Here is a 12,659-nt window from a genome sequence, read left to right on the forward strand (position 1 = left end):
AAAATACCAAGGAAAGGCACAACTCTGGTTTCTAAGTGCTTTCAGTATTTCTACATTTACTCCAGGATTTCTTAATTGTCAAACATTTTCTTTTACGTGGAAGATTAGAGTAATAAAATCTCTAATGATATAAAGAAGTCTGGAGGATGATTCTCTATTCCCAATGAAACCTGAAGTTCTGAGTTCCCTACTTAATATGCATGCTATCTTTCAAACATCTACAGACAGATAATTAAGTAGTGTTCAGAATAAAGAGGGTGCAGTTAGGCCTCATCATTAATTTGAAGCAAGAAGTACAATAGGAATAGAGTTACTGATCTCCTCTACCTGCTCACTTGCCCCATTAAGCAGAGTGTGGGGAACAGGCAAATGTGAAAGAAATGGAGATTGGAAGAAGAGCACTCCAAAGCTGGCTTTAGAAATAAGGTTCTATAATAGCTGGACAGAGATCTGCTTAAACAAAACAAAATCATTTTTCATTATTTTTTGTTTTGATTCTTCTCTCTTTAGGCAATAAATGTCAATATTTATGCCAGGAATTATAAAATTTCTTGGCTGACCTCTTTTTTTTCTTTTCTCATTGACCTCATTCTTCTGTATATGGCTACCTATTGAATCTATTATTCTCATTGAAAGAATGGTCCAGAAATTAAGAAATGTAAACTGTCTGCTTGAACGGGTCCCATTCAAGGTGTTGGCGGATGTGCAAATGATTCATCTGCAAGGTAATATTTTCTTACAAACTTTTCACAAGTAGCATGTGTATGTATGAGACAAGGTCTTCTGAGTTAGGTAAATTTTAGAATACTGAGAGCAAGAATTTTCTCTTTTTCATGGTTAATATGGTACTTCAAACCAAGAAACATGTCATAACATATATTTTCTCTGAATATATTATAAGAGCTCACATTCTTAGTTCAATTATTTGTTTATTTTACATTCCAACTACAAGAGCTCACAGTCTTTTAAATTATGTTGCACACTTTGGTTTATAAAAGAATTTTATTATCCTCTGCATTTTTTTAAATTTCTTTGGGGATATTTGCAAGTTCCTCCAAGAAACTTATACCACATCAAAAACTTAAAAATTAAAAGCTCAAGACCATATGCATATCATTTATATAACATAAATGTATATGCAAGACATTTGTCAAACATTGTGTATATTTCTGTTGAAATTATTCTAATATTTCAAGTTCACTTTAAATTTTTTATAGAAAAACTTTCGTATTTTGGTCTGACTAATAATCAGTTAACAACAAGAGGATGCTTTTTAACTATTCTCTTCTTTTTAAATGCCTGTGTATATCATGTTCCTGCATATACATATATTGGGTATGTGCATGTACATATATATGTGGAGGCAATTGCACTTTTGTGCAATGTAGGCAAACAGGAACAACAAACATCTCTTTAAGAGAGGGTTTCTCATTGGCCTAGATCTCAATGAGTATGCTAAACTATCTAGCCATCAATTATAAATGATCCTATCATTATATATATATGCATATATATATATATATACATATTACTGACTATGTAGATAGCACACACACACATATATACACACACACACATACACACACTTTAAGATAATGCTCTTCTACACTGTAAAGATTTGTCACTCATATTGGTTTAGTAAAGCAATAGTTGAACAATAATTGCCAAGTAGCCTGGACAGAAGTATAATGGGATGTACAGACTAGGAGGAGTCTGTGAAATGGATGGCAGAGTTACAGTTGCAAGCCAGATGCAGAGGAAGCAAGATGAGAATACCTTACTGAGAAAAGGTATCAAGACACATGGCTAAATATATTAATGAAAAGTAATTATTATTTATTGGTAATAATCCTGAGCAATAGATCTAACACGTATATACATATATATGTTAGTATGTGTATATATATATATATGTGTGTGTGTGTGTGTGTGTGTGTGTGTGTGTTAGTATTCAGTGGCACACAAGGAATTTTATGTAAATTCTATGGATCCAATTCTGTAACTCATGTTCAGAAGGCAAATATTTTACTTGAGTATTCCCATAATGTTTAAATATGTAAACTTTATGAGTTTATTCACAGAATGGATTGTTTTAAACACACTGTCTATGCATATCAGTATGTCCAGCATAATTTATAAGTAAGTAGACACTTACTCACAAAACCTCATACCTATCAAGAAACGCTAAGTGGAAATACTTTTCGGTATTCCCAAGATAAATTGAAGAATAGGATTCAGAAGGAGAATTGACTCAGTGGGCAAAGATGCTTCCCAAGGGATCCTTTTGACCCATGCTCAATGTCTAGAATCCACAAACCCACATAATAAATTAATTTCAAAAGAAAGAAATGATAGTCGAGATCATTTTGATACCTATGGTTAACTTTTAGTAAGGTGGCCTTTCAATAATAATTTTTACAACAGTCACTCTTTAATGTTGAAAAATACAGAATGACACAAATTAAGACGGGATAACAATGACATGATAGCTTGAGAGGATGCTTATTTAACCTATGTTCACTGTGAAAACAAGAGATAAATATTTTAATGTAATCTAAATGATGAGGAAATTTGACACTCCTACACCATCTCAGTCAATTCACATTGTCTCTACAATGTGAAGTTTGTGCTGAATAGTGTTCAAGAGGAATGGTTTAGCTAGCTCACCATTCTGAAACCTTACACATGATGGCACAGATCTTGCATTTGTCTTAGGCTGAGATATCAGGTGAAAAAAACTGTCATTCAGCTTGCTTCCAAGAACTAGAGAAAAAGGTATCAAGATTCCCCTGTTTTCCCCCAAGAACCAAGGATCCAAGAATTTTCATGCCAGCCTCACTTATCAAACATTCCCTTCCTCATTTCTTAGTAATGCCATCCTGGGTATAAAGACTTAATAAATAAAGTTCTTATGGATTTAATAAAAATCATGACACATACTAGCAAATTTGAAAGGTAAGCATCAGGGTTATGGTTTATATTCACCTGATTTATATCCAGATCCATTGAAACTAAGAAATAAATTATGGTGTATAGCACTTTAACATTTCTAAAGTGTTTTCATATGTGATTTATAATTTATATTGCTAAAAATCTTTTCTGTCAATGATTTACATTTGTATAAATTCAGGAATTAAGGAAAGTTACATCATTTAAACACCCTTGTGTTTTACCAGTCTGCTGAAGAGTGAATGACACCTCAGTCTCCTGATGCAGCTGAATTTGGTTCCACAATCCACTCCTCCATGCCACTGGGAAGATGAAGTCATGCTTAAGTGTAGTCTTTGAACTACAAAAATATCTTACAATATAACAAAGCATTTTTCCATTATCACTGTCTCCAAAATCGCTAAATTCTTAAGGCCAAAAGAAGCATAAAGTCATGTCCAAAAATAATTTCTAGGAATATATTATAAACTTTTCATGTGAATAATTAGCCGTGATAAGGGTGACCAGCTGCAAATGGTTTTGAGAGACCAAACTTCACCAGCAGAAAAAGGTGTCAGAGGTGAGTTTGTGCACTAAGTCAATTCTCTATATCTACTCATCACCTATAGTCCCAAAGGAAGAGAACTGAGGCATGACTTCTGATAGGAGAGCTTTTATTATGAAGCTGTTTCCAAGGATCTTTACATTTCCACATCCTAAACAGTATTAAGCCAAGGCAAGCTTGGACAGGTTCCACAGAGCTATAGACTCAAGAGTGTTTGAAGTCTCAGCATAGACACAAGGTCAGACAACCCTAGACTTCTAGATAGGATATAGAAAATGTTATTGATCATTTCTTATTTGTAGCTTTTGCATCTACTAATATATAGAATGTAGTCAACCTTGTTTAGCTTTTCTTATCTTCAAACAGAACCATATTTTATAGTATATATTTAGTTATTTATTTTTATTTAAACTTAAATCTTGAAGTCAGAATCAAAAGAAAGTAAGTTTGATAGATGGCCCTTTGATGAAGAAAATAACAATTCCTACACTTTAATTCCAGCTCGACATCTCAGAAACAAGGAAGACTTAGACAGGAATCATTGCCATTGTTAATATGCCTTCTCATGTTCTTTAAATACTAATATAATCTATTCAGTATCATTATGAAGTATCCACTATTCACCTAAACTGATTTCTTCTTATGATGATATTAAGTTGCAGTGTTTTTTTTTTTGAAATAGGATGGGTTTCTTTCCCCATGAGTGAGATAATTACTCCCAGAGTACTATTGAAAAGTTGGTCATGTGAAACAAGAAGGTATCATTGTAGAGCACTCTGCAAGCTTTTACCAGACACTAAATCTGCTGAGACCTTCATTGAATAATTCACAGACTTCAGCACATGGAGACATAAATTTATGTTTTATTTTAGGATACTTAGTATAAAGTATTGTTGTTATATTCCAAATAGACCAAGACAAATCTTGAAAAGGAACACTGAGGATTCTTTGAAAGACAGTGGTAGTAATACGGTACATGGATCATTTTTGTTTGAATGAATGATTGAAAGAGATTGTAGAACTTTTTCTAAGAAACAGAGAGGCCATTCATTGTCAATATGTATGAACTTGAAAATTACTCATGATCATTCCATGAGAATCTATAGTAATTCTAGTTGACAGGAATATAATTCACCAGAGAACATTATAGACAGGTCGAAGAAAATATCAACAGGATAAGGGTAATCAAAGGTGCTGTTGCTGCAAAGAAAGAGACTCCTGCCAGCTGACAGTTGTGTGGAGAGGCCCAAAGGTCAAAGAGTTGGGACTCCTTTCTAGTACCTTCAAGGTTATTGTGCCCCTACCTCAAAAGTCCCACCTAGATGTAACTCAGCGAGTTGTGCTCTCTCAAGGTTATTGTCAACAGGTGTGGCTAATTGCTAGACCTGTGCTCCTGGAATAGGGAAGTCATTTGTTCCTGCCTCACACAAAAGTCTAAGGACACAACTAAGTTCCAGTTCCCTTTATAGAAATAACTTGGGATTCCACCCAGGGAGTGGTTTGCCTACAGAGTGTTTGGTCTAGGGTTTAAGCCTGACATGTTTTGTTCTAGCAACAGAATGTTTAACTATGAATGTAGCCCATGACTTTCAATTGGTATGTTCATTTCTTTGTATCATGTTAATGCAGTCTTTTGTCTTAATCCTACCTTTTTTGGTCAGGGGTATTTTGAGCAGTTGGAAATTAAATGCAGGTGAATTTTCAGTACTCACGGAAATTCCTTCCCGATACTATCTTACATGTTTCTCCATTTTAATATTTTCATTCGTGTCTTCATTTTCTTTACTATATTTCTAAATCCCCATGTCCTTACTCTGGCAAGAGGTATTTTTGTTGAGGCTGTTCCCCAACACAGTTAGTTGTAAGTGGGCACTTTTCACATGGATTTCAAGTGTATTTCTGATCATCCACTCATTATCTAGGTGTGAGCATGTAGGAGAAGCAAGACAATATTGGGAAGAAGAAACAGTTCTTCTGTTAAGTATTTTCATTTGAAACCACTTCCTAGATGTCATTTTAAAATAAAGTGCATATACTAAACAATATAATAAGGAAAACATTAAATTGAAGAAAGAACATAGTTTTTATTCAATTTGGGGATGCATTTCCTGTTGAGAATGTTTAAGATTATATGTAAGTGTCCTATATATCAAGGAAAATTCTATTATCTACTGAGAACTTAAGGTTTTCAAGGGATAAATGATAGGGAGATGGTTCAATAGGTAAGGATATTTGTTCTGCAGTTGGATGATCTAACTTTAAATTCTCAGCATCCATGTAAAAAGCCAGGTAGAGATGAGTATGCCTTTAATGCCAGCACTTGGGAAGAGACAGAAAAGCAGATTCTAAGAGCACTTTGGCCAAGAAGCTTCACTGAAAATATGAGCTTGCATTTAAGTGATGACCATATATCAAGGCAGTAAGATACAGAGCAATAGAGTGTAATGGTGGACCTGTGGCATTTTACTTAAACAATTACATAGAAGATATGTCTCTGAATATGTGTGCATGTGTACACTCAAAGGCATGCAAGCACACCACAAACACATACACACATTAAAAAAAAGAAAACAAGCTTTGGAAGACAGATCTGACAAGATATCAAAAGTTCAAATATGTTTCCTAAAATGACAACTAAATTTTTTGGTGCCCATCAAATGCTAACACTAAGCAGCCCAAAGCACTGACTCAAATGAGGCTATAAATTAATTTTTGTATAAAATGCTGTGGAAGAGGTATAATTATTAACAAAGAGTAACTAAAGAAAGACATGGGATCTTGATCTGGATCTCAAATCACAAATGGAATTATGTATATTTAGGGTAATTGTTTGCAATAAATAGCAATGTGTTAAGCCAAAATGCACAAATATCTAGGCAGAGAATGACTTATCACATTGTAACAATCACTACCATGTAGGTAACAATAATCCAATTACACACATGGTCCCTGATGTTATTTGTTTATGACTATTAGCATTAATTTAATACAAAAATGTTGGTCCACTGGAGTTTCAAGGGCTTTTAATGAAGCATGTATGAAACTATCCTGCTGGTACTGGCTGTGCTCATTTTATTTTGCTAATTTGGGACTAGTTAATGTAATATAAAAAAGAAATATGATGAAATTATGCTTCTAGTAGTGAAGTCTGTAATCCAAGTCTCAAGAGGCAGACTTTGGAAAGGGCTGAAATATTAAATGCATCTTAGAAATTCAGTATATTATGTACCTTCAGATGTATTTTATCATCGTCCAAAAAACAATTGCACTTGTTCAAATGTGTATTGTGTGCACACGTGCATGCTCACATGAATGGATACATTTCATTCTGTGTATGCATAAGTCAGAGGACAAATTTTGGAAACTGTTTTCTTTCCATCATGTAGAATAAAGGATTAGGTTCAAAATGCGAGCTTGCCACCGGGCTTCTTTACCCATTGAGCAATCTCTCATTTTTCAGGCTCTTAACATTTATAGGCTTGCCTATGTGTTGGGAGATACTAATCTAATCATTAAGGTATGAGTATATTTACACTAGGTTTTGGCTATTTTTGTGTCTTATTACATGTTACAGAATTTATATTTCCTCAGAATCATATCCTGCCTCAGACAGAAACATATGAAATTAGATAACAGTTTATACATTTGAAGCTTTCTCATTGCATTTGGCCAAGCAATGTTCTTCTTCAGGGTTAAGTAGGGTTTCTGCTCTCAAATCAGAAATACTCACACCATGCTGAATGGCTCACCGACAAGATCATACCCATATCATCAGTAACTAAATCCAATAAGTTTTATGACTATGCCAAGCTTCTATCTTCCCTGTGCACTTTCGCAGTCTTTTGTTTTAGCATGATGGATACTCTCAAGTACTAGAAGGACTTCTTATCTCCGTGAACCTCCAAAGACATGAACTTCTGATTTATCGCATTCCTGTGGTTTCTGATCATTCTCAGCAGGAATAAATTTAGGAATACAGACCCCAAAGGTGCATTGTAATCGGTTTCATCCTATTGGCTGCAATTTATCTTCAGCCATTATACAAATGCACTTGCTCTAAGTAAGACTTAATGCCCTCCCCCAGTTTCTGTAGCACTTAGGGTGACCTAGATAATCCTGGATATTTGCCAGTGCTCTCATCCCCCTGTGAATGCCCTGATGATATTAAGGACCAAGTGCAGCTTGCATTCTTTAGTGTATATGCTCCTAAACCTTGTACTCAGGCCAGTAAATTCTTACTCCTTCAACAAGCATCACAAATTAGAATAATAACGCAGTTTTATTCTAAAGTAGTAAAGTAAATCTTCCCCCGCCCAATACTTTGTTGTGGAATAGACTCCATTCCTAAAATCCTCTAAACTTTCAAATTTGTCCTCAGTGGTGAGATCCATTTTCCTTTTCATGAGACAGACAAGTGGGAAAGAAAAGAAGCACATATGATGCTAAACGTTTATATCTATGAGTTCTGCTTCTTAAATTAATAACGGTTCTGCGTGATGTTCTCACACATTCTCACAATAAGTTCTCCCAACATTTTGAGTGAGTCTTGGTTTAGTTGGAATTGTTTTTTTCTTTTTTTTCCCTTTAGTTATATTTTGCAAGATTCTAAGGAATCCTGGTACTTTCTGTGCCCTGCATTACATAGGTGTTTCTACCCCAGGTCAAATTCCTCAGGAACTTATTATTTTTACAAGAAAGATAAAATAAATAAAAGAGTAAGGAGCATTCTAGGACTCTCAGAGGACTTTCTATTACAAAGAAAAAGAAAATGGAAGAAAAACTTCATCATTAAAGAAATTCACAATCATTTATAATTAAGAATCGACAATACAGTGTCCAAAAAAGGCATAGCACCAAGTTTTATAAATTAGCAAAAATTGCCTAAGCAAGTCACACTAAAGGTTTTGCATGTGTTTAAATTTGCTATAATTGAGAGCTATTTTGGTTTATTTAAATATTCACTTGCAAAAAGAGTCAAATAGTCAATGCACTGGCTCTGGTTTGAGGTAAGGAGTTCACTTGGAAGCAGATGGCATGAAGAAAGGAGGAGAAGGCAAAATCATAAATCATAAGAGAAGAAGACAAAGAGGACACAGAGGCAAGTCAAAGTGGGTAAAAGAAGCTGGGTAACAAAAGATGCAGGCAGAAGCCAAGGAGAAGGAGGTAAAAGGAAGGGCACAGGCATAAAGGAGAGAGAGGTTTGCCAAATGACGCCACGTGCTCAGCATCCTAATGAAAAGCTGCAGCAGGGAGAGCACAGCATGAAAGAACAGCAGGATAGGCCTTAAAAGAGTGGGACAGCTTTAAAAGTAGCACTGTGTCAGTCGACTGGGGGTCATCACTCAGAGGAAGGGACTCTAAAGGGTAAAGTTCATGATTTCCCTCAAGAGCAAGCTATTCTGTAAGCGAAGCCACATGGTTTAGTCTACACTACATGATAACAGAATCACTAGTAACGAGAAGACAAATGGTCCAAATAATAACACAGGCAATCCAATTAGAAAGATGACAGGGATCTTTTCGATGACCTTGAGTACTGGTTAGGCATTATGTTGATCTGTATTTTTCAAATCCTTGAGTCCTTAAACAGCCCAGCGGTATTTAAAGTATTTCTGTTCATGAAAAGACAAGTTTACATCAGATCCAAAAATCTTCGGAAACTATACAAATCATTCATGGCAAACATGGGAACAACTCATTCCCCTTCTTCCCCAAATGTTATGAGCGGTTCTGTGGTGAACTTTGATGACTATAGTTTGAAAAACAGAGTTGTATCTTAATAGTTTTTAAACATTTGTATGTCTCTCTATATGTGGGTGCTGAACATATCTGTACTCTGGTGTGTGTGGTTGTATGTGCCCATACACTAGCAGAACAATGGCTGTATTCAGGTGTTTTCCTGATCAATCTTACTCTCTGGGATAAGATATTTCACTTAGTCCAGAGCTCATTGGTTAACTACACTGGTGACCAGTGACCCACCTCCACCATTATAGTTAGAGGTATGCACTAGTCTTTTATGTGGCTGCTAAGTATTGAAACCTAGGACCTCATATTTGTGTGTGAGGCATTTTTACTGGTCCATTTCACCGAACTTTATCATTTCATCAGCATTTCTGTCCATGATTATCTTAAATACACATAGAAATTAATAATGAAAAGGGCAAAAGAGAAATCAGAGACACAAAAGAAATCATGTATTATACTAGAAATTTGAGCCACGTACCACAACTAGGACATCTAATTAAAATCTTTCCAGCCATTATTTGGGCCAGATTATTCATCTGAAGACACTTCTTCAGCCCTCTTCCTCCACATTCCTTCAGCTTTCCATATCCACACCAAACATGTGAAAAACTGGAAACTCATATGTCCCAGAATTCATTACCTCCAACACTCTTTGAATTTGGAACATTTAAAAATATTATTATTCCTTTGGTCAGTGAAGCAAGATAACCTCCTATCTGTCCCAGGTAAGTAAGCTAGAACTACTAAATATTCTGATCCCTAATTTTCTTAGGTCTCAAAATTCACCCATAGGTGACTTTCACTACAGTGTTACTACAGTGGACAACTGAGTCTACTCCCTGGTCATGTACACATAGTTGATTATAGACTTAATTTTCCAATTTACCTTTTCTTTTGGCAATCGAACACATTAGCATAAATATAAATTATACTTATTTACTCCTAGATTCACAAATTCCACACTCCCCATTTTTCTTCAGCAGCATCATTGAACATTCTAGCAGTAGATTGCTGCCTTTACTTTAAGCCTTCGAACCCTGTCCCAACTACACAATTTTCACTCTGTGCCACGCTAAGCAAGTTACTACATGGTGTAACTATCAACATGCAACACTAGCGCTGCCCCGTTAGCCTGCACAAACTATCCTCTCCATGGAAGATAATTTTGCCCTCTTAGTCCTTGAAACTGAGAATTGTTTCTGTGTAGAACGTTTCCTGAAATTCATTGATTTCTTAATAACTAGAGGTATTTTGCTTAATAAAGACTTTAAATTATTAAGATGTTCTTTAGTATGTCCCTTTAGTTGTCTGATTTGTCAGGTAGACTTTGGAATATTTAAGAATGGAAAATGGGGTGTGCTATTATACCATTGTCTTTATAATCATAAAATTTATAGAATACAAAAAATAAGGTGAAAATTTGGAAAAATTATCTGAATATTCCCTATGACATTATTTTACATTCATTTCATTTTCTAAAGCATTTCCTCATTTATAATATATTACTGCTCATAGACATATGTTTTTGGGTACTCATAATATTCAAATCACCTCAATTTTCAATCTATTAATATATATATATGCACACATTTAAGATGCTTGTATATGTTTTGTAAACTTGTCCATTTATCCTTTAAATATTCTCAAATCTTTATTACATGAAACTTTCTTAAAATTGTGTTATTTGTGTCTATATCTTTTATAAGCACAGGCACAATATTTTAATGAAGCTAATCAGTTTTCCAAGCCTCTTCTTACAAGAGTGCTACCTTTAAGTGTTCCTGTGATCAATCATGGAACCATTACGCTTTCCTTTTAATCTACTGTCCTGCACAATTCACTGTCTCCACTCAAGCACCTAAATGACTGGTGGTATAGTTCAGCAGATTAGCGTATTTTCTGTGCAAATATGGGGACCTGAGATTAGATCCCTAGAGCCCATGTTAAAGTCAGTGAAGCAAGGTGGCCATTATCAACCCCATCTCTCCACAGTCAGAGCTGGGTGATCCCCAGGGCATAGGAGCTGCATACACTTGCGGAAGCTGTTGAGTTCCGGGATTAGTGACATTCTGTCTCAATAAATAAAGAACAATCCAAGGAAGACCCTTAACATCAACTTTGTCCCTACACACACACACACACACACACACACACACACACATTCATTTATTGCAGTCAGTGTTGTATAGTATTATAGTATTGTGATCACTATACTTGACCCTCATGAGGGCAGAAAGAATCTCTTATGCTGTGACTTCACAATATATTCCATAGTTCACACAATGACCCAAAAGGTATGAAAATATATGTTCTTTTGTTGAAAGAATCTATAACTATAAGTTTATAAGAGAATGGCTCAGTGATAATTTTGAAAATGTTTTAGGTTTAGATAATAATCATTACAAATAATAACATTTTTCCCCAAACAATAGAAAAGCTAATGGTCACAATCAGAGGAATAAACTCTAATGAGTATTTGAATTTATTTTTAAATAGAAAGGTTAAATATTGAAACCATCTGCTGAAGAGGCCTCTGTGATTTCCTCACTAAAGATGTCGTGGTTAAATATCTGATTTCTATTGCAGCCAGGCAGTTTATCCAGTTTCTGTCTGAATAGAGCTCCAGTGAAAATAGATGGGGTTGTTAAGGGATATTTTTAACCTTTAGATTTTGAATTCCTTTTATTTTGCTCGTGATTATAGAGTTTTGTTTCATAGGCTCAGTTGACTCTCTGTGCTATGTCATTAGTCAAATAAAATAAAAATGTGTTTCCTATGCAATAGAATTGAGGTTGGTCTACACAATACTGTGTTTGTAAATGTGTCCCCAAGCCACAGCATGATGGATTATTGTCCTGCTGAACACGCATATGAGTCCTTCCTGCATAGAAAGGAAAAGGAAATTCACTTTGAACTGAATTGAGATAAACATGTCTCATAAGTGAATCAAGTTTCAATAATCCACAGCAGTAATTCCCAAAGTCAAAAGGAATATATTTTGGATGCCATACCTCACATCAAAATACCATTATCATGATATTAAATTAAATGTCCAATTTATCAACAGATTCTTCCTTCACATGTATGTTTAAAACACAACTTAAAATATTCCATATCAGCATTGAACTCAATTACATAAAATACATCAATACAAATAGAGACTGCTATATTTTTTAAATATTTGATTCTATTTTAACATTTCTGTGGACTGTAAGAATGCTGGTACAGGTAAAATATGAATTTTATCATCCTCTTTATGCATTTATATTACAGTTTTTATATTACAGAAGTATATATAATATTATAGATATTGTACATCTATTGCAATATTTAAAATTTGATAAACTAATTTCATCTATGATATAACAAAAATAGAATCTATATTTACCAATCTTAATGTTTTCTGCTCATTTCCATT

At 34.6% G+C, this 12,659-nt stretch overlaps 1 protein-coding gene across 5 annotated transcripts in view; it reads right to left on the reverse strand.

The window, feature by feature from the left end:
* Pcdh9 (protocadherin 9) overlaps positions 1-12,659 on the reverse strand; it is an 845,344-nt gene that overhangs the window by 392,803 nt on the left and 439,882 nt on the right. The window lies entirely within an intron of this gene.

This window comes from Myodes glareolus, chromosome 12 (genome assembly GCF_982192425.1).
Source record: "Myodes glareolus chromosome 12, mMyoGla1.1, whole genome shotgun sequence".
Lineage (NCBI taxonomy): Eukaryota > Metazoa > Chordata > Mammalia > Rodentia > Cricetidae > Myodes > Myodes glareolus.